The following is a 24,861-nucleotide window of genomic DNA, read 5'->3' as shown; positions in this document are numbered from 1 at the left end:
TTTTTTCCAGTTTGCTAGGTCTTTTTCTGTATTGATCAGTCATTGTGTGAATGAGACATGTACATGTAGCATACATGTCACGGGTACGGGTGGCAGTGTGCACAGGCTGTTGTAGATCTCAGCATTCATGTTCTTTTTGTGTAGCCAGGGTTGGATTGATATTTTTCAGGGCCCTGGACCAGGCTAAAATAAATTTAAGGGCACTTGCTAAAGCTTTCCATTTACTCCGCACCCAACCCCATTCATGATGTAAGCTATTTGTTTTAATTATGAATTTATGATCAGAGGACTCACAGTGGGATTCATGAGTGGAGTTAACATGCATCTGGGAAGTGATAGCTATTCTATTCTCACTTTCCTGCATTTGTGTATAAACCATGTATCTGTATGGTACCCGTGACTGTGGAGTACGGTAAAAATAGGGCATGAGTACGGGTACGGAAATTGGGACCCGAGCACGGGTACGAGTAATGGGTAATGGGTATTACAAGTCTGGTATAGGGAGAGCGTGTGTGGTATAGTGTTGTGAGTGACTTATGGCCAATGACCTTCTTTTTCTACAATTTTAGCATCAAAAACTTTGCAATTTTCTTTTTTCAGCAAATTTGTATTGTAAATTTTCAAATTAGAAACAAAATTTAAAATTTTGCTCCATTTTTGGGAAATAATGACCCATTTTTTCAAAATGTTATACCAAATGACCCCCTTCTTTCAAAATTGTATACCCAATTATCCCTTTTTCATTTTGTTATACCCAAATGACCCATTTTTATACAAATAGGCTCCTACTAAGCAATGCCAGACACCTGTCACATCATAAGTTGAATGCCCCCCCCCCCCCATACACACACACGGGCATGGACTTTGACCGAGTCCGGACTCGAGGCGGACTCGAGTCCGACTCGAATCATATTTTTGTTGGACTCGGACTTGGCTCGGACTCGCACCCTGGACTTGGACTCGAGTCCGGACTCGGACACAAAAGGACTCGGCTCGGCTCGGACTCGGACAAGCTGGACTCGGGTACAAGTCTGATATGACGCTACTGCTATTAAAAGGGCGCACACCACCAAATCACGATGTAATCAGTGACGATGTAATGTAGATGGATTCCGGTAAAAACAAAAATCTTTTTAGAGATATTTTGGCCTTTCTGTGGAAAAAAGAGAGGCATGTTATAGCTTAAATAAATATTTGAGATCTATACATGAACTTGGATCGCCCAAAAAGTTGCATAACACAATTTTTTAATAAAGTAGGCCCTCGGATTGAAAAATGGCCAGAAACGGGTATTCCCTGAACGGGTCGAAAATGAAAAACGGATAAAAATGAAGAAAATATCACCAGAATAAAGGTGAACGTTAATGTATGCTACGAAAAATATCCAGAGAAACCAACCATGTTAACTTTAGCGGATTTATATTTAACAAGTGATGATTTGACACTGAAACAAATGATAAAAATAAAATTCGGACTATAGAACCCGCTTACCAACTCAGACTAAAGAACACGGTATCCGCTTTCGGACTATAGAACCGCTTTTGCAATTTCGGACTATAGAACCTTTTTTTAAATTCGGACTATAGAGCCTATTTCCATATTCGACTATAGAACCCTTTTAAAATTCGGACTATAGAGCCTATTTTCATATTCGGACTAGAGAACCGCTTTTAAAATTCGGATTAAAGAACCTCTTTTATTATTCGGATTAGGGAACCTTTTTGAAATTCGGACTATAGAACCTTCGAAGTAAAGAACCGTCGGAATAAAGAACCTTCGTAATAAAGAACCGTCGGATTAAAGAACCTTCGGACTAAAGAACCGTCGGACTAAAGAACCTTCGGACTATAGAGCTTCCACCGCTTGTGCCCCCCATCAGACCCGTGCCCCCAATATGATGACCCACGTTACGCCACTGCCCTGCAATATGATGACTCATACTATGCCACACAAGTGTTTGTGTAGGTAGGGGTGTGTGGAGGTGTCATCTTTCCACGCACCTGCTTTTGTTTAGGAATTCATTACTTTAATTCATCTATCTTATTCAAAACAAGCTTGTGACTTACATTGTGCAATGAGGGTCGTGTCCACAGCATCTGCCAGGGTATGCCTCCTGGTTCGTATGTATCCAAGGAAGTTATTCATCCTATCCATCGCCATGGTGATGCTTCCAAACGAGACTACAGTTGATATCCGCAAAAAATATGCTTGATATATCCACCAAATATAGTTGATAAACCCACTGAATAATTGATGCTCCCAGGAATATATGTCCAGTGGAAGTGGTATATAGCTATTTGACATCGATTGCAATTGGTATTAGCAATATTTGACATCAATTTGAATTGGTATTAGCGATTCAAGTAACTTGGGATGCATCCAGTACATTTCCCTTCTCTATTCCAAACCAAGTGTTATCCACTGTACTCGTTGACTGAGTTAGCTCTTCAAATTAAATTTGAAGACACAGACTTCATTAGTTGAAATATATCATAGATGATATTTAAAAGCAAAATATTTAAACAATGTTGAATTTAAGAAGCATCTGATTCCAGATAATCTTATAAAAGGCAAATAATACCAAATCCAATTTGATTCATCAAATCATATCACAATGATATTGATTAATATGTTATCATCATTTCCATGGCAACAAGAATCATCATTCACAATCGCATCCAAAAAACACATAATACCGAAACTCTCCAATCGGTGTGCCTCCATCCAGAGTTATCCAGACACTGATGCTGTCAATCACGTCAGCTACATTCATCTATTGGAACAGTGATGATGTTTCAAAAAGGTCATCTCTATCTTCCTTGTCTGATGTACTCAAAAACAAAACCAATTATTCCAACTCAAACAAATGATTTGTATTTGAAATAGCTATGCTAGGTGCTCAAACAATCTCATCTGTCAGTATACAGTTCTATGACCCCAATATGCTTATACAGTCATAGAATGACATTTGAATATGTTGGGTACAAAAACTCATACTCCACAACATGAGGTCGAATTTGAAGCAATGGTTGTTTAATGGAAGTTATTGAACTATACAACTGGGGATGAGTCCATTATGATGTTCGTGGTGCTGTGATGAGTAGAGTAGTGCTAGTAGGCAATTGCTGGATGCAGCAATATTTGCAGATGACTTTTAAATGCCGTGTCATCTCACTCATCAATGTTTGGGTGAGGGGGCCATATAATGTTAAACTTGATGATTATGTTTGGTGAGGGGGGAAGTGATAATGATGATGATGATGACAAAAACAAGAACACAGAACCAGAGTAGATGATGTTACTATTTCTCACCACACTGGCACACCAATATGATGGCAGCACATGTGCAAAATTAGTTCATGAAATTGTCATTGAAAAATCACGGCTAAGCTAAATTTTGAAGTTTTCAGGTTTGCTCCACTCAATTCATTCCAAGTTTTTTTTGTCAAAGAAGACAAATAACCACTGTCATATACTCCAGTCCAGTTACTGCATGAATGAAGGGTCCGATATACCAGCACCAACAACCTTCTAGAAAAAAAAAAGACACTTGTTTCAGTCAAGTCAAGGAATGCACTCACTCTCCTTATTGAAATAAGAGCTGCTATACATGTATGTAATCAACTCACTTAGCTGGCTTACACTGAAACATGATGAGCCATATCCATCTGGTAGGCTAAAGCCCAAGTCACATTGTAATAGTATCCACCCAAATATTGAATATGAACTTGTAAGTTGAACTCGGCTGGTACCGGTATTCAGCGCTGGTTTACACTGCTTCTTATTTTACACTGTCCCAATACTGATTAGCTGATGAAAGTAAATTCACTGTTTAACATGAATTCCCAAATTTGCATATGTAGTTGAAATGAAAGTCAACTTTGAGAGTTGAACCCAAGACCTTTAGTTGAACTTGGTAATCCAGTGTGGTGTTGGACTTATCATCTACACACCAGCAGTGCAATGGTGAATACAGATGTGATGCTATGCCAGCTGCAGTACCCTGGTATGACTGGAACAGCTGACTTCTCAGAAACTACTATTCCATCAATGATTCAGAATAAGTAAAAGAGGATCTTATGATACCGAATGATGATGAAGATGATGTTCAAAACTACAAATCCAGTCAGTTATTTGGCTGCCTAAAGACAGATGCAACCAACCAACCAGCAAAGGTGATATGCTGGGAATGCCAAGCACTGCAAGGCGGCAATGACCAGACCTTGATAAATGCAATTGAAATTTCACAAGTTTTAACTAGTGCTGGGCTCCGTCTCATCAGTCAAGCTTGGATAGATATCTAGAGCTGGGCAGGTTGATACTTAAGCTAGGCAACAGAATCCACCACAGTGGTATATCTATATCAAGGCTGGAACAAATCCAGAGGATTTGGTTGCTTAACCATGTGTGATGTTTAATGTACTAGTTTGAGTTACAGCCTGCGAGGGAGGTTAGCCGGCAAAGTGAGGAGCGCCATCGAAGCAAGAGGGCACCTGACCGAGTGAGAGTCATGGTAGAGCAACAGAGATGAGACTAATCAAGTGCAATCCTCAGTCCCATTGGCATTATCACCATGGCAACTACACACTATTAGGACTTGATCAAAGTCTTTGGAATCATATATGAGAGAATTTCAGTGATTTTAAGTTCAGACCCTTGATGAAATAAAAGCAATTTCTTTCAAATTGTTTTGGTTATAACTGATATATTATGATAAAGGAGTACATTTGCAGTAAGCAAGTGTACTTTAGTATTCCATGTTCAATGCCAAACAACCCATCCTCACATGAATCAATACAATATGATGTCTGTCATAACTAATAATATGTGACATGCCATGTCAAAAGGAGACACTTTTGGGCAGGTTATCAATTTTGAGGTTTTTATATACATATCTTAAATATAGAGATATTTTGCTCTACAACGCTGTTTTCCCAAATGAAATCAGACATTCATAAGCGAAGATATTGAGTTCGTAAGTTGTGGTATTATAAGATTGGAAATTGAGGTATCGGCCTTTAAAAAAAATTATTGACAATGTTGAGGGTAGGAATTACCTTGAAAATGTCTCAAAAAAATAAGATGCCAGTTATATTCCAGTCTGAAACTCTCAGACAATATTATAAACATTTTAATGTTTAAAATTTGTTTAGCAACACAACAGAATTTTAAACATTAAAATTAATTCTAAACATTAAAATTTTAAACATTAAAATCAATGTTTAAAATTTGCCAATTTGTGATGCAAATTTGCAACAAACCCAAATTGTGAAAAAAATCACCCCCATGCTGATTTTTGGCTATTTCTCCATTTACGATAGTGCACAAAAGTGTCTCCTTTTGACATGGCACATCACATATTACCGAGGAACTGAAATGACAGTTCAAATGATGTCATCAGATTCAGGAAAGCAACACAACAGAATGGAGTTTCAGGGGAATATGTGACTTGTTACGTAAAAAATCAATTTATTTCAATGTATGATGTTTGAATGAAAAAACTTCAATGAATAATGTTTTTGTTAGTTTTTTAGAACCGATATCTCTCGTTGGCTCATATGAATAGATTTTTCTTTCTCATAAAAAACAAGTTGTCAACCTTAATACTGGTTATTTTGTCACCTAAATATTGATATAATATTGGTGTATTATTACGGCGAGTCGGAGCCTTCAGCCCATCTTTTTCCAGTTTGGGTAATTTTGCTTTTAAGGGATCTGGAATGAGCGTTTTGAGCGTTTCGACAGTATTTTTTGTGGGACATGAGAACACATCAGGCATATCGAATTGCATTCTGAATACGAAGAATGTCTTTCTGATATCAAATAATTGTCATTTTGTGAAATTCACGATATAATACAGATTTTATGACAAATTATTAAAATTTGATATTTTTCACATTTTTGATATATAACAGTCCTCGAAGTAAATTTTATAAATCTAATGACATATTCTTAAGTAGCTGGGAGGAAAAGCCGACGATCAATTGAAAATTTTGACCTTTCATATTGAAGATATGGATTTTTTCCCCCAAAAGACCTCATTTTTTTGGTGTTTTGGGAAAAAAAATCCATACCTTCATTTCGAAAGGTCTAAATTTTCACTTGATCGTCGGGCTTAATTATAAAGTTTACTTTAGTACTGTTAAATCGCCGCCTGTATTCCATAGTGGCGTATAGTAGGCGCCATGCGAATAAACAACTTTTCGAGAAAATCGGGTTTGAAGAAATGCCAATTTAAAATCGAGTTGTGTAAATCAGACATTCATTATATTTTGTAAATGATGTGAAATTTCTGTAGTAAACTAAATAGATTTTATTGTTATATATTTTTCAAAAGAAATAAATACATACTATTGCTGGCAAACTGAAAATAAAACTATACGTCACTATGGAAAACAAACAAAACGCAAATACCCTAACCTAACGTTAACCGTGACGCCACCTCGGTCGCCGTGTAATCCCTATGGCGTTACTTTTTCGTCAAGTTCAGATTCCATAGTGGCGATAGGTCCGATACGTGTACGCCACTATGACATACGATGTTTTTCATTTTTGCCGATATTTCATAATTATAAAATGTGTATAAAAAGTGGCGTATGGTCGATACGCCACTATGGAATACAAAAAATGTCACTTTCTAACTATACGCCACATTTAATTAATTAATTACTAATTAATTAGCTAATTATGACTGATGAGACTTAGAAAAATGAAAGAGAACATCATTAAAAACATATGTGCCAATTTTCAAAAAATGACCAAAAATCACTATACGCCACTATGGAATACAGCCGACGAAATATCAAAAATATCTATTTTTAATCATTTGCCATAAAATGTGTATTACATTGCGAATTTCAAAAAATCAAAATTATTTGATATCAGAAGGACATTCTTCGTATTCATAATGCAATTCGATATGTCTGATGTGCTCTAATGTCCCACAATAAATACTGTCCAAACGTTCATACCCCACCCCTTAAAGCATGAAATCATGGATAAAGTTTATTTTTGCACAGTGATACACATAGGAAATGAGTCAAGAACGCCACTGGCCACATTTATGTATTGCAGTTATTAATTGATCGTGCCGGAGAAAAGCAGGCAGTGGCAGGAACATCAAGGTTGGCCGAAATTGCCCATATTTGGTGTAGTAGGGGTGTTTGATGAAACATTCTCACTGAAACTTTTTCAGGATTCTGACCCCTCTTGTTAAGGGTTTATAGCCCTTATTTGTTTTGGTACAATCTATCCCCTTAAAAATGGATGAATTTTTCCTGAATTTAGGACAATTTTGTATTCTCATTTTTTCACAAGTGGTTGAAGTTATTTAGGTAAATTAAGTATGTGTAGGAAACAGCTACCCCGGCATTACAGGAACAATTTACATTCAACCAACCCCTATCATTTGGCTCTGGGGGTGTCTAAACATACCCCCCTCAAAATGTCTTAAAAAATTGAAATTTTAGTCGATGAATTCAAATGCAAATATAAAAAATATACATCAAAATTTTGAATTTTTTTTTGTGTCATTAGAGTGACCCAACATGTGGCTGTGGGAAACAAATTAGAATATCTTGGGGCGGTGTTTCTTTTTTGAGAAAATACAGTGTTTCTATATGGTATTTAACCAATATTACAAAGCTGAAAATATTGTAATATTAATGCAATACGTGATTATTTCAACTACATACTTTATTTAGAGCGGGTTATTAAGTTGAGTAAGGTTTTAAACTTTAATAACATAGATAACAAAAGCAAAATGTTACTAAGATTTAAGTGTTTCTAGATTTTATTCGACCTAAAATGAGAAAAACCTAAAATACTTGGTCAAACACTCAGGAATTTTAAGGTTTTTAAAGAACAGTTTGATTGAACAAACCGTTATGAACAGATTCAAACAAAAGTAATAAATCAACAATTATTTGGTAAGCAGCACTCCCTTGGGATTTAAATCATGATCATACAACATTATTTAGCATTAACATATAAATATGAGTTATTATAGACCTAGCAATTCAGTTGTTTATTAGTGCATAATCATGATAACACTTTGCATCTTACCGTTCTTTTCGACGCCTAATTGTACTAGCTGAGGACAGGCAGGTGTCAAAATGATATTCAAGCTTACACATAAGAAATTGTATGGAACTGAAAGTGCAATGTTTACATTGCTTTGAGGAATCACTACAATAAGATCCATGTTTTTTCACACTGCTTTTGGAAATTTTCATAACGATCAGAGCCTTCTCAAATTGTCACAACGTATACCATGCCCTTATTTGCTTTGTTTTGAACGATTGTAATATACAATATAATTGTAATACAAAAAGTATTACCTCATTATACCTCATTCTAGTGAACATTATAGTTAACAAATAATAGTTCAAGCAACCCCTATCATTTGTCCTCCTCAGAACTTCTTTAAAATTTTCATTAAATTAAGGGATCTAAAATGAGCGTTTATTATGCGTTTCGACAGTATTTTTGTGGGACATGAGAGCACCTCAGACCTATCGAATTGCATTCTGAATACGAAGAAGCATGTCTTTCTGATATCAAATAATTTTCATTTTTGAAAATCACAATATAATAAAATTTTATGACAAATTATAAAAATTTGATATTTTTCAAATTTTTGATATATAACAGTCCTCGAGTAAATTATATAAATCTAATGACATATTCTGAAAGTGTATGTAGCATGGAGGAAAAGCCGACGGTCAATTGAAAATTTTGACCTTTCATATTGAAGATATGGATTTTTTTCCCAAAAAGACCTAATTTTTTTTTGGTGTTTTGGGGAAAAAAATCCATATCTTCAATACGAAAGGTCAAAATTTTCAATTGATCGTCGGCTTTTCATCCCACCTACATACACTTTAAGTATAAATCATCAGATTTATAAAGTTTACTTCAAGTACTGTTAAATATCAAAATATCAATTTTAATCATTTGCCATAAAATGTGTATTAAATTGCAATTTCAAAATGCAATTCGATATGTCTGATGTGCTCTAATGTCCCACAATAAATACTGTCCAAACGTTCATACCCCAGCCCTTAATTCACAAGCATATAGAATATGCATCCAAATTTTGTTTTGTTTTCATCTTCCTCCAGAGGATGATTTAAGCACTTCCCAGCAAGTCTTGCGGTTAGCACAGCTGTGTGAGTGAACATGACACCACTGCCCGCCCACTGCATACACACGTGCATGGTTAAATTTGAATTTGGACAGATATATTTACAGTAAAAACACCTTTAAAAGGTTGGTCGATTTCACATTTTATGTTATGTACAGAAGGTGTGAATGATCCTTCGTGCATACATCACTTTAGATCTGAAATCGACCAACTAATAATGACACACGGGCAATTCTAAAACAACATCTTTTGCACAGAGTTCAATGGGATTTGAAAAGTAAAGTGGCTGTTGAAACTCTAGTGATAACACTTTTTACAGTGCATGATGGGGCTTCCTTAAATCATCCTCTGATCTTCCTCCAAATGAACCAACCTTACGCTGTAAGCCTAGACTGTGGGAAACAAATCAGATTATCTTTGGACAGTGTTGCTTGGTTTAATTCAGTGTTTCTATACACGAAACTGAAAATCTCCGTTAAAGAAGCATGTGTCTTTTAAGGCATTTCTTCATTATAAAGTTGACTAAACTTACCTAGCTGATAATAAATGGAAAAATACTAAACTTTAAAATGGAGATATTTCTATATCTTATTCCTCCAAAATGAGTAAAACAAAATTATCGTATTTTAATCAAATACTGAAGACTATTAAAGAACATTTGATTAAACCATCAAAAAGCTGAAATATATCGTGTGTCTTTCATGCATAATGCCATGTTGCACGATACTAAAATCAAATGAGCATGTATGCAAGAATAGTATCATAAGAAAAATATTCTTATGTAGATTGTGAGGTTCATTTGCTTCAGCAACAAGTGTCAACGTTATTTTCAAGTTGACTTGACATCTGAAGATCTTGTTTGGAGTTGAAAGTGTAAAGTTACATTCCTCTAAGCCATCTACAAATTGTCACAACGTAGATTGGATGTGCACTTATTTACTTTGTTTTAAAATATCACAATCAGCCTATAGATAATATAGCAGGATAAAGCAGGATACTCGCAATATTTGGGTATCTCAAATGGAAATCTGTCACTTTTTCAAAAATTCGGACGTGAAACATGTTTTTTATTTTACTTGGCCTTAATGAACCCGACTATGTAAAGTACCGGCAATAGTATGATAGGCGCTAGCAGAAATGCAGAGAATAACGGGCTTACTAACAAGAGATGTACCATGTTTCTTCCCGGTCCGCATTCATTGGTATCAATTAAAAATAACAACAATTGAATAAAAATCCTGGTTTGATTTAGTGAATACTTCAGTATTTATAAGGCAGTTGCAGTTCAAGCATGCAGTATAGCATGAAATTGAAGATCATAATTTAGCTAGGCCTACTGGAGCCACATCTTATGGCTAAGATTCTTGGGCACTTGCAGCATAGTGTTTCTAGAATAATTATTTGTGAATGTAAACTGTGATCCAATTTATTTGTACTGATTAACTTACCCTTTATAAAACTCCTTGTGATTTATGTTAGTTATTAGCTAGTAGCCAACTAATATCCTAGTTCCAGTGGCGCGCAAGGGGGGGGGGCAGGGGCCACGGTCTCCCACTTTTGTTGGTCATTCGGGGAAATCAGTAATTTCCCCGAAATGACTGATTTCGCCCAAGCACCTTACACTCCTAATTCATTCGGGGGAACTGAACAACCTCCCCCTCCATTTTCAATGTGCAATTTCTTACTCATAACATTGAGGGCTTTTAGGCATAATTTTTATTAATATATAAAAATAATATATATGATATAATTTAAAAATGCAGACACAATAGGCCTACATAATGGACCTACATTTATATTGATATTTTGTTCATCATGGTTTATCACACTTTTACAAGGTAGTCTTGTATTCAGTATTTCTGTTTTGCGTTTTACTCGAATAGCTAAATATGAATTATTTTGTGTTTAGAAACACTTCTGCAGACTTGACCTGATTCTGTATAGAAAATTCTAAAACAATGTCACCATATGAAAACATTTTAGGCATTTTAAGACTAAAAATAGAATTGTCACTTTCAGTTTCCTCCAATGTTTATACTCACAATATCATTTTCAAGAAATTTATTAGGCGAAAATACTGTCTAGAAACACCAATTTTATGCAAATTTGTTACACCGCCCAAATCTACCATTTATTGTTTCGAGTAGACCAATATAGCCTCAAAATGTTGACATTAAAAAAAATCAATATTTAAGATGTATATTTTTATAAAAGGGCTTTAAAAATTGCCCTTTTTGTACATTTTTAAAAATGCTAAAGAGGGGTAACATTGATGACCCCCTCCTGAAAACCCAAGACCCCAATCATTGCAATTTCAAGTTCTATATTACAAATAAACTATGCTCTTGACAAATATTTCAAAATAAAATCCAATCGAGAAGTTGCTGATAGAAAAATAACTTCATAAACTTTGCCATTTTTCAACTGTTGTCACAGCAATTTCCGTGTGTCAAAAGCCCCAAATTAGGGGGTACCCATATCTCCCTACCCAGGGGGGTCAGGTGGGTCTAGTCTGGCATGTGAAAATATGTCATCCAGTACATCAATCTTACAAAGTATGAACCGATTTGGCCAACCTTCATGTTCCCAGATTTTGTCATATTGCCTGCATCTCTCTGGCATGGACAAAGTTATGACAAATAATAGGCCAAAATAAAAGTTTTGGGGAAAAATCATGCACATGGGGGAAATTAAAACCCCTTGCAATGAGCTTTAGGATCTGATATATTGAGTCCATAACCTTTGTTCAAATTTATGGCATATAAGTTCACAGTCACTAACAATTAAACTATAAAAACCTCCCTGCACCTGTTTTTGCATTAATAAATTTTCAGTCATATAAATAAATTTTTATTTTATAAAATGTTTTAAATTTAAGTTCAACCACATGACTATGACATTAATGCCTATAATGTGAATGTTAACTACTCATGTCATGACCCAGTTGAAATTTACCCCAATTTATGGAAAAAAAATGATGTTGCTTGTAAAGGTGCTTAATAATAAAGCATACTCCAATTCTCTGCCTGACTTGATCATGTTGATTTTGGATGTTCTATTACATGAGAATGTAATTCCAGTTGATACATTAATGGATTTTTGCTTTGTTTCCCCAAATCAAGGCAATATCAAGCTTTACTTCTGTACTTCGGCAACTTCAATTAATGACAAATGTCATCAGGCCTATACATTAACGATTTGATACATGGCTTATGCCATGCACGTTTTGCATTCTAAAAGCTGATTGAAGAATTGAGAGAGTCAGAAAGAGACAGAGAGGGAGAGAGAAAGAGAGAGAGAAAAAACCCAAAGACTATCAAAAGAGACAACCATCATAGCAAAGGAGGGTGAGAAGAGTAGATAGAGTGGAGGGAGGGAGAGGGAAGGAAGGAGGGAGAGGGAAGGAGGGAGGGAGAGGGAAGGAGGGATGCAGCGGGTGAGTAGGTAGGTGTAGTTAGACATTGGAAATGCTGGTTGTTATTTCGTCAGTCAGATAGAGTTGGACCTGATTTAGTGGTGTGATCTCTTAAGGATCCAAAAAAATGTTTAAAAAGATCAGTTTACATGATCATCAACCTTTACCCTAAGACAGAGAAATTGAAAAACACTCGGACGCAAAATTTGCATTTTTGTTGTTGTCGTGTCCAATACAAAACCAACAGTGAATAAATCACCACCTAATCACGCCCGAAACCTGCGAAGGCGACAAATCCCATTGGTTCCCGGGTCGAGCCAAACAATACAAATTTATCTGCATGACAATGATTGACCTCTGACCCGGTAAACAATAACATGGATTCGCCCATTTCTCAGCAAGGGTAAATTGAGTTTAACTTGTTGCACTGTGTTAAACTTTATTCTCAACATATCTTGACCATTAAAAGTGAAATAATTCCAGTTTAAGTATGATGTTTACTCAAATTAATGCAGCATGTGCATTGCTAACCATGTGCTATCTACTGAAGATAGCAACATTAAGATATGAATGGCAAAAGTTCTACCCTAGAACCAGCATTGTTTTGGTAGCTGAGCTGCTTGATTTTTTCGCAGTGGTGCATTGAACAGCTGTATGTTGTGACATCATTTGGTGCATGCAACCAAAAAACCTTCCTAAAATATCATATGCTTGGATAATATGATAAAGCATCCACATAGCACAACTATCACCAAAATGGGCACAATCAGCCTTTATTTTAAACCTTTTTTCTCTATTAAAATGCACTAGGAAGAACTGGAAAGAGAGACAGAGATAACATGACATCAACAGAACGATGAGAAGCATAAAAGAGAGGAAGAATGACAGAGAGACAAACAAACAGACAGACAGACACACTCACACACACACCCACAGACAGATGGACAAAATTTAGGCTTTGAAAAACTTTGCATTTCAGCTTAAGTTTTTACTTGATCCAGGTAGTTTGGTTTGGGTAGGGAGTTGCTGCTATTAAAGACTAATTTGACTGCTCAGTGCCAGAAGTGGGTAAGTGTAATAGCTGCCCTGTGAACATTTGGCAATTTACACCATATATTGCACTCATCTACACATGGCAGCTAATGCACTTACCCACTTCTGGCACTGAGCAATGGAATTATGAGAGTGGACCCATCGTGTATACCATCAGGTTAGTTGAATGTCAGGTTGAAGATGCTACACCGGCCATGCCATTAAAATCATCATTCTCACCAATCAGAACACCCCTACCCAGTATAGGCCTACCACTCAAATGAATGCTTTTGGTTTTACTTTGATTTGATTATACAACCTTAAACTAATCACCATGCACATTATATCAGGACCCATTTTTGAAAACAAGCAATAATAGCTAATAATATTTGAAATGTTCCATCATTTTCTGCAATTCATGCAGTAGTCTAGTTCACTACCAACACCTTGAACAGAGAATTTACAACTTAACTTAGACTTAGGATATTAGACTTCAGTTGGCAACTGTGAACTCAGTGCAGTGGTTAAGATGTACTTGGATTATTTTTCGACCGTGGTGTGCGGCTCGAGCTCTTGAACCCTTACCCATTTCCAAGGGTAATTTTACTGAAAATAGAGACCCATATCTAAGGATTTTCTAAAAATTGGAACCCATATCTAAGGATTTTCAGAAGATAAAACCTACCCATTTGGGCGGCACATCCCTGTATATAGCGTTTGTACTTGAGTACCCACCCACCCCCCCCCTCCGGCTCTCCTATCAAAGCTAGGTTTATCCAAGGAGTAAGGTGATGATGCTCAGAAATGTGCAGAGTGTGGAACAACAAAAAAAAAAAGTAAAAAGAACTGGAGAGCTGATTATATGATTTGGTGAGTAGCAGTAGGCTGCAAGATCCTCACTGCTGGCAGAGCTATAGCCTAGAAAACGTTGACAGAGGGTGCTGCAACTGCTTCCGGAGGTAGCCTGTTCCAAGTTGGAATTGTCCTCACAAAGATGGAGTATTTGTAGGTGTTGTGGGTAGCCAAGACTGGAAGGTATATTGCATAGATTGTGTGATCTTCCAGAGGTTGGGTGAAGCTTGATGTTTGGAGGAAAGCTGATGTTAACTAGACCATGATCATGATGGATTTAATTTTTAAAAAAACGTTCGTTTAATTGCAGCTGATCCAGAAGAGGTGTTAGCTTGTTTTTCGTTGAAATTCTCCACAGATGAACCTTTAAACAGCCTGTCGCTGGACCATTTCCAAGGGTTTTACTGTTTACAGCAACACACCATTGCATGGGCTTCACATCTTTTCAGTACTGCTGTTTTCATCCTTTTTGTGAATATTTGTAGACTTATCCTTCATTTTGAGCCTGCAAATTTCAAATAATTTGAATGCTAGAATCGCTGATGCATTTAAATATAGCCAGACTTTAAAGACGAATCAACTCCACATTGCACTTGAGGCTATAACACCATAAATATCCTAGTTATTATAACTAAAATGCAATCTAGCTTCTGAACCAGAGCTTCTTAGCTTCCAATCATAATATTTGATATCATAACACTATTTGAATTGCTATTTAGACAGCTATTTACTGTGTTGCTAGGAAACCGATTAGTGGATATTTTGATACTATGGGATGAATCAAATTATTATAGGCTTATGATAGGATTGGATGACACCATTTAGGGGTTTATCATAACTGAAATTTGGCCCTTTTGAGGTCAAGGGTGAATGACTTGTAGGAAAAACAAAGGAAAACGAATAGGCTTACGCACATACTTCCAAATCACCAGCAAACAGAGACTTTCACGGCCGGCCCCTGTACCCCCACCCCCAGGCAAACCCCAAGATGTCTGATCAGGGTTGAAGCCAATGGTGATAGGTATAGGAGAGTATGTGACAATATGGAGGTCATCCAAAATAACAAAAACAAGATGATAATCATGAAATATGTAGACAATATTGTCACAACGTTAAATTGGTCCATTACTCGTGACACATTTGAATCACTATCGGCATTGTGTATTTTAGATTACTAGTGCATGCCATATCTCTCATGAACAACCAGTGGTGTAGCTATAGGGGGAGCCCTCTCCCCTTTTTTTAGCCACATGTGTTTTAGGGCATTTTTTTGCATATGCTGTGACAATTAGGCCAAAAGACTTATACTAAGACTAGCCCTAATTTCAAGTTATGCATTCTAATTTTTGGAAAACACATTTTCCAATATTTTTATAACTGCTTATCAAAATTAATATTAAAGCATTAAAATTATGAGCTACTCTTATGAGCTAATCTTACTTAGCCTATACTCAAGATTTTGATTATTCAAAATCTCAGATTTTGACAAAACTACAGCACAGAGTCTTGATTTTTGCAGGGTATATTGGTTTAATAAAGTACAATTTAATCGTGTAAAAAAGAATTTGAAAAATTCAGTGAGGGCGTCCTCCTCAGCAAATGTTATAATATGGCTTTAATGCAAAAATAAATCAGTGCTGTATTTTTCTAGAATCAGGAGTAATCGCAACAATTATTTTTAGATAATAACAACGGACACAACTGCAGACAGGAAAACTAACATGACACTTCCAATATATACATGATAATAAGGACCTTTCATCAGCAGAATCGATTTCATGAATCTTCGCTATTATTTTTAACACTCAGCTTCAACGAGAACTGTGCTCCCTGGTGCATACTTTCACACTGAGAAGATATCTTACCCTTCCCAGAATCCATTGCAACATGGGGATCCACTCAGTTCATCAAACAACACTCCCACTACTCTTGAGAAAAGACTGGATAGTCAAGAAATAAACATATTGTGCAAGATCTGGATGCGTTCTGTTCATTGTAGTAGGCTACTTTTTGTAACTATCCACATTGCAGTACAGTATGTACAGAGAAATGGAAGAAATGCATTGTGGGAAGTGAAAGATATCTGCTCTGACTTTCACCTAACTCATCCTACTACTTGGATGTCAAACAAGCTCATCTGTCAGGGTACAATTCTTTAACCCCAATATGTTTGTACATGCATAGAATGACCTATGGATGTATTGGGTACAATGATACTCCACTGAACTATAAACGGTAAACTTTTGATTGAGTTATGTGGAACTATGTCATTGGAAATGACACCTTTTTAGTTCATTCAACCTAATTAGTGCCTCTCCTCTAATTTAGCGCCCCTAATATGGAACTTTTAAAGCAACAATTGTTATACATGTAGTACATTTGGCTTCTGTGTCCGGGGTCTATGTGTGAGATAGGCCTACTCATGCCGTCACTTCACGCTGCAACACGTGCTACAGATGCACCGCCTTTGATCATCGGTGTATCACACTCGGACCCCTACTGTCTTGAGGAAGCCACACTCTAAGAAATAAAGGTTCTAAAATGTGATACAGAACTGTTTTTGGTTCCTTACAGAACCAAGGTTCTCCAAAATTAAAGAACCCTTTTGAGAGGTTCAAGAGGGAGGGTTCTCCTGAGAGGATAAAAAAGGTTCCATATAGAACCTTTATTTCTTAAAGTGTATAATAGACTATCAGTGTCCCCTTTTTTAACGTACCTGTTCAATTAAATTCAATTGACCTCTTCGGTAAACCCCATAAGCCTTTGCGCGTAGACCTGAGATGTCGTCATTTGACGCCACACCAATGCGCACATCTTTTATTGAGCATTTCAAATCCATAAAGTGGGCAGTACGATGTGCGCATTGGCGTGACGACAAATGACGACATCTCAGGTCTACCTGCAAAGGCTTATGGGATTTACCGAAAAGGTCAATCATGTACCTACATAAAATTACCATCTAAATTGTCCGGTCTAGGATTGTGATGATTTCGACTTCAGATACACATTATATTTAATGTTTATGTGGGCAAATTCCTGAATTGGACTTTCAATTCATTGTTTTAAATAAGTGCCACCTGAAAATGACCGGTGCGCTAATTAGGTCGAATATGGGTGACTGTTTCATTGACATATAAGTTGACGGTGGAGACACTGAGGAAATGACTCTCATCAATATGTGAAAGAATAACACATTACTTGTAACGTGAAACCATGTTAGGAAAGAAATGACACAGTTCAAGGAACTTGTGTGTCGCTGACTTTAATATGTATGCGGTGCCCGGGATGCGGTGCTTATGACAGACCGGGATGACAGATCACACTCATTCTGCATTCACTCACCGGCTGAGAATAGTATTGGAAATTGAAATTCAGAAATAATATCAATATTTCACCCCAAATTTGCTACTGTTAACTGTATCACTAATAGATTTTGTCAAGATAAATGCAGGATCATCGTTATCGCGTTAAGGCTACATGCTCTTTTTGGTTGAAATTTTTGGCGGGAAATAATCCCGCCAAAACATTAAAGTAATCTTTTCCCACAACTAAATATCATAGTCAGGAAATTAATGATGCATCTGGTAGCTTAGATCATAACTTTCATTGCACTTAGTTGCAATTATCCCAGAAAATTCTTGATTTGTTTTTACAGAGTCTTGAATTGTCGATGTTTTTGATCACAAAACATCACTCGGTGTATTTTGAAACTCGAGGCATGAACTCTTCTCAAATTAGCCCCAAATCATAATTTATTATATGCACGTGTAGCAAACACCAATGGGAATAATTGGACGTTGTTTGCGAGCCTAAATTTGGTTTGATTTTATTTCACAATAATTCTAAGGTGAGAATTTTGACCTGACATTTACTTTTTGGATTTCAAATTTAAATTTATTGATATACATATTTTGAATAAATAAAGAGTACGCTTACCTTTCTGCAACACTTCCGGTATCATTAAGCATCTGCTGATAACCAACATTTTAGCTGAAAACAGTCCTTCCTATCATTTTTGAACAAAATATGGTTCAAAAGTCCGTGCGCTGCGTGTATAAACTAGCACAGCGAGATAACGAACAGAGCTATTTACGGTGGGGTATCTATTGTAAGCTATTAGGGTAGGCCTATAGTATATCTTCCATAAGTGACAAGATGTGTCAAGCAGGGCGGTATATTCAAACGCTATTGTCTGGATCATTGAGTATCGATTGAGCACGTATACATGCAGCACGGATGTGTGTGGTCCTCCCCAGCTCTTGACATACATTACGATTTTCTGCGTGAATGACCCAGCGTTTTCATTTAATTATTACTAAATTAATCGTGCGTTTATCACGAGTGCTAAGAGTTGAACCAGTTCAATTCATCAAAATTAATTTGTATTAAATGAAAAACAAACAGACAAGTAGAGTCATATGTCTTTCTATGACCGTATTCCTACCAAAATCAAAATCAAAATGATTTTCAATACACTAGAAACGTGTTGAGATGTATATCTTTGAAAATCGCCGAATGTTAACCACAGTCACCGTGGCACAGCATAGGCATCTTTAGCATTCAGTGAAATTGGCAGTGGTTCGAACCCCGGTGAAAATTTTAGTATTTTTTATTCTTTTTACTAATGCGCTGTGCCGTTTTACAAACACGCCCCTGAATGAAACTCATGGGCATGTACCCTTAATGAAATACAAAGCATGCATTAACAACATCTGGGTTTTATTGTGCATTCTGCAGATTGCACATAGATGATATTGTTCAGATTTCATTAATGTCAAAAAGGGACTGAAAAGTCGATAAAAAGTGGCTCATTTTGCCAAAAAGTGGAGGAGGGGCATGCCTCTCACTCCTCTGACATAAAACCAAAACAAAAAGGTCTGATATCCTGGGTTTAAATATATTACAGTTAAAAGGTCACCCTTCAGAAATTTGTTTGCAGAAAAAGCAAATGCTGCCCTCTAGCTGATGTACACGTAAATGCTGTGATGCCTTTGAAGCAGAATTAAAGAATGTCAACTGCCAATATGTGACCATCCATCTCAAACCGCTCGTAAAGTCGGCAAATTGTATTTCCAGTTACAATATAAAATGTGCATAAAGGTTGTATTCATATTTACCTAATGTTTGTCCTACATGTTTCTCATTTTAGTGTCAGTCAAAACGCCAATCTTTAATCCTATTGTTGAAGAGGAAAATAAGCTTATACTTATGTATAGAGTTAGTAAATAGCTCTAGTCTTTGTTTGCTTTGGCCAAATCCTGTTTAAGTGGTGGGTTAACTTAACAATCAACAATGAGAGGACATTCCTGAACCTCGTTGACTTGGGGATGATTTGAAGTGACCACCACTTATTATGACAATTTGATATGTAATACCAGCCATGTGGAAAAAGAGAAATATTGTAGCACCAAAATAATGTACCCTTTTACTGAAGGAGCAAAGTTTAACAAGCCATAACTCCACTTCTTGATATTGTTTGAAGTCAAATGATCTATGATTATAAAGCATATGATATATATTTTCTAAACACAGAAGAAAACAAATTTGACCAGGGGCCGACTTTAGGAGCGTTTCGACGTGGACGGTCACATATTATAAAAGGTGAGTGAGTCAACTGACAACATCATCCCCCGGGCATCATCCACCCACTTAACCGCATAAAATGCAGATTTTGGTATCAGGTGAAAGCTCACATTTTTTCATAACCCCAGTAATATTTTATTTTAGGCCTGGAATATGAACAAAAACATAGTGAGTTTGTTGGTGACCATTCTGCATCTCAGAAGTTCTACAGTAGGCCTACTATGGGCAACTGTAGTATACATTTTGCTTCTAGAAACTCAAAACATTTCAATATGAATGTTTGGGTGATGAGCCTCAATTTGAGTACACTCTAAGAAAATAAAGGTTCTAGATAAAACATTTTTTGTCCTCCCAATAGACCCCTCCCTTTTGAACCTCTAAAAATGCTTCTTTAATTTTGGAGAACCCTTAAAGGTTCTCTAAAGAACCAAAAACGGTTCTGTATCACATTTTTGAGGTCATTTTCAATGGTTATGGAACCATTTGTGGTTCTTTAGAGAACCTCTAAGGTTTCTCCTGAGAGGAAAACTTTAGAACCTTTTTAGAACCTTTATTTTTTAGAGTGTAGAAAACAACAAGTTTAAGTTTTGTAATATGCATGCACCTGATCAATGTCAATTTTGTCTAGTGTGAAAATACCCGCCATATTTTTACTTCCAATTATTTCAGACTAATTGAAAATTATTATGTGTATTGAAAATTCTCTCCACGTAGGTTTCGGCTGCAGACGACAACTTTCCATTTTAAAATTTAAAAACTTTTCATGACCATATTTGGAATCAGCATGAAAAAAAGCCTAGTATTGGTTCAGTGGTTCTTATTTTCTCAAAATATCAAGAGCTATCTTAAAAGATAGCTCTTGATATTTTGAGAAAATATCTAGAAACCTGGATTTTTTTATGTTGAAGCCTGTGTGGTTAGCACTCAGAACATTTATTTTTGGGCTCAAAAGTGGACATTGTGATAATTTCATAAAAGGGCAGAACGTTTCTGTAAAAAGTGAACCTTTCGTGAATCTGTTCTTCAAAAAAGGGTTCATTTTCAACGTATTTTACAGAAAAAAGGGATCTTTTTATTAGGATTGACATGGGGGTGCATCGCCCGGCACCCCCTGACTATGGCTTTGACCTTCTACAAAATTAGTGTCAGTGACATTTGATCTTGTACAATGCTTGGTATGAACCATGAGGTCTTTGACAAAGACTAATCGTTAACTTTTAATTTAAATCTATGATTGAAATTAAAACTGAAGTCACTTATAAATATTTTTCTCATAGTGTATAATGGTGTGATATTATATTTAGATTGATAGTACTAACTAGTAATAAGAATTAATCAAACTGCAATTAGTGCAAAGCAATACGTACCAGTACCAATAATATTCCAATCATGTATAAATGAAGTAGCCCTGATGTGATCATTTATATGAAATCCACTAAACTCTTCAAACGGTGGTCTATATAGGGTTGCCAAAAATGTTCATTAAAAATTATATGATATGGGACTAATTTTAGCATTCTGATATAAGATATCCTCATTTCTTATTTTGCAGTGGCGGCACCAGGAATTTTTTTCGGGGGAGGGGGTAAAGTGAATTTCAGGGGGAAAATCAACAAAAAGATGACACTTTCGTAATTTTTGTTTTACTGAGGGCATCTAGAAAGAAAGAGTTCTCATGGCCACTCTGTGGCATCACCACTGCTTATTTGTGTGAAGGGATAGAAGAAAATTGTAAAATTTGTATTCAATTTCCCAAAATCAGGGCCTCAAGTATCATGGGTCTCATTTTTGCTGAAATATTGTAGAAATATGGGTCCCACTTGGCACTTCCAGACTCGGCACTGCATCGCCTACTCAAACCAAAATTTCAAGTCAAATCACTGAATAAATTATGCTCTTTTAAACTGACCCAAAAAAGCTTAAATTTTTTAATTAATTGTATGTGGCACTATTATATATAATAACAAACATACAAACAAACAAAAAATGATCAACCAACCATCCAACCAACTCTGACTTTAGGAACCATAGCCTACCCCGGTATAGGTTTTGGTGGCAGCAAAATCTTACTTGAGCTATCACTTGGTGTAACAAAACTGGCAATTCTCAAATATTTGATTTTCTACCTTCAAAATGAAAAGGTATCGTGCTAAGGCTGCAGATGTAAATGTGGGTGGGGCTCTATGTCAAGATTTAAATAATACATAATACATATTGTGTTTAACTATCTATTACTTTTGGGCTATGCAAACCAGGTCAATGGCAAGTGGTTGTCTGAATACCATGCTCAAGGCGTAGAACAAATGACAGCCAAAAAGCTTCAAAATTAGGTTAACGTGACCTATCGTAACAAACGAGGGCAGTTGACTCGTCATGCAATGAAAGCTAAGATGATAATATATCCTGTATGAGCTTTGTTTTTCAAATTTGATACAGAGAGCTGGCATGATATCATTACCACCCCATCTAGAGTATCAATGTGATGTCTATATTTTCTGTGTTACATGTGTCATCCTTTTCATGCCATCTACCTTTGTGGTGGTTTTTGGAGGGTCATTCAAAAAGTTCTGCAAAGCTTGCAAAATGTGGATTAAAAAACTCAACCATTTTATGGTGGGCTGACTCCATTTTTCTCCTTGAACTGAACTTTAAAAACTTTTGATGCAAAAACCTTCCACGGCAGACTATTGTAAATACTGCATGCCTGACAAACTGTGGGCTTGTTTGTATGCCAAGCAATTGTCCTAAAAGTGAGGGAAGGGAAGCAAAGTCATTTGTTCATTGTTTAGTTTAATGTTGTTGTTTTTGTTTTTGTCTCTTTACTTTAATTTTGCTCTAATCAGGCCCAAACTCCCCACCCCCCCCCCAAATTCGCAAAAGTATAAAACAAGGCGGTTCTCGAACCACGAGTCTCGCCTGCTTTCGCGACCGCTTGCTTTTGTAATTGCCTGCTTATGCGATGAACCTTGTAATGGAAGTGTTATGGCGATATGGAAAAAAGTGAATGTTAATTATAATTATTTGGAATTCCTGCATCAAGTGCCCATACAACAGTTTTTACTAATTTGACCTCAGATGACCCCTGGTGACCCTGAAATGACCTTCTAAAATTTGGCTTTAGATGTTGATTGTACCCACCAAGTTTCATGGCCATACGACAGTTTTTACTAATTTGACCTCAGATGACCTCTGGTGACCTTGAAATGACCTTCCAAAAATTTGGCTTTAAATGTTGACTGTACCCACCAAGTTTTATGCCCATACGACGGTTTTTACTAATGTGACCTCAGATGACCTCTGGTGACCTTGAAATGACCTTCCAAAAATGTGGCTTTAAATGTTGACTGTACCCTCCAAGTTTCATGCCCATACGACAGTTTTTACTAATTTGACCTCAGATGACCCCTGGTGACCTTGAAATGACCTTCCAAAAATTTGGCTTTAAATCTTGACTGCACCCACCAAGTTTCATGGCCATACGACAGTTTTACTAATTTGACCTCAGATGACCCTGGTGACCTTGAAATGACCTTCCAAAATTTGGCTTTGAATATTGACCGCACCCACCAAGTTTCATGGCCATACAACAGTTTTACTAATTTGACCTCAGATGACCCCTAGATGACCTCAGTGACCTTGACCCACTAACCAATACAAACCGGTTCTGTCTCGGGTCAAGATGCACCCACCCACCAAGTTTGAGGAACGTGCGACTCCTAATCTCCGAGAATCAGGCGAGACAAAAAGTCCCAAAATATCACAATTTGCAAGAGTAGCAAGCAAAAAAAAAAATCAGGTTTTATATATGCTTTTTGGTCAAAAACGGTCCAAATTTTTGGGGAAAAAAGCCCACTTTTTCACAAAATCACCCCCTTCCTTGGAAAAAAATCAGCATCACCCCCAAAAAATAATCATTACTTCATTACTACTAATACCTAAGAATAAAATTGAAAGCCTATTAAATTATTTGATTCAATATTTATGATCCACATAAAAATTGAAGTCATGTCACCATTATAATTTGTAGCATACCGTTTCTGGTCAGCAAGTGTGTCACATTTCCTGTGTCTAAATTGAAATCACAAAACTGATCCAGATCATATATCATATATCATGTGTCAAGGTGTGGCACAGTTACTGGTTTTATAATGTATACATTACCTCGTTTTTGAAAAATTATCGCTTTGATAATAATTCAATTATTGTTTGATCTAGCCATAGCTACAGATGATTCACCAAGTGGTTAAGTCCCTGCAATCGTTCCATGAAATACATGCACAGTGGCGGCACCAGGAATTTTTTTTCGAGGGGGACATGGGGGGGGCAAAGTGAATTTCAGCGGGGAGGGCAAAATTCTCAAATTTTGTGCAAAATTGCTGCAAAAAATGGAAATTTACGTAATTTGGGGTTTTTTTCCTCAAAAGTGAGGGGGACTTGGGGGGGCCAAGAAAAATATTTGGGGCCCCCGTAATGCCGCCACTGTACACGCATGGATATGCTACACCCTTTCCGCGCCTGTTACAGCATATTTTTGAAAGCAGTCTTGACATCTTTCTCGTAAATGCATATAGTTTAGTTGGAAGAAGGGGGTATCATGCATTGCACGCTCAGATATCAATTTTTCAAGTGCTGTCTACAGTAGACAGACATATAAATTGAATGGGAAAAGGAAGTCTGCAACACAATAATATATGGGCTGGGTTTAACATAACATACATGACCTGGTTCCAATACACCCAATAATCAGTTGATACCTGTCTGTCCTGTATGGTTCCAAAACAGCTGAAGGGAAAATTATATAATCATGCATTTAATAAGTTTGATCTGCTTAATT

The 24,861-nt window shown here is 36.5% G+C and overlaps 1 protein-coding gene and 1 long non-coding RNA gene across 2 annotated transcripts in view; both read right to left on the bottom strand.

Moving 5' to 3' along the window:
* LOC140136916 (uncharacterized) overlaps positions 1-24,861 on the bottom strand; it is a 421,421-nt gene that overhangs the window by 298,885 nt on the left and 97,675 nt on the right. The window lies entirely within an intron of this gene.
* On the bottom strand, positions 22,912-23,747 carry LOC140138186 (uncharacterized). The gene is made up of 2 exons (XR_011856963.1): positions 23,633-23,747; positions 22,912-23,420 (listed from the first exon to the last, which is right to left on the bottom strand). It is a non-coding gene; the product is annotated as an uncharacterized lncRNA (long non-coding RNA).

Source organism: Amphiura filiformis, chromosome 17 (assembly GCF_039555335.1).
Source record: "Amphiura filiformis chromosome 17, Afil_fr2py, whole genome shotgun sequence".
NCBI classification, from domain to species: domain Eukaryota; kingdom Metazoa; phylum Echinodermata; class Ophiuroidea; order Amphilepidida; family Amphiuridae; genus Amphiura; species Amphiura filiformis.
Note: the sequence above shows the minus strand (reverse complement) of the source record. Positions and strands in the feature narration are given on the sequence as shown.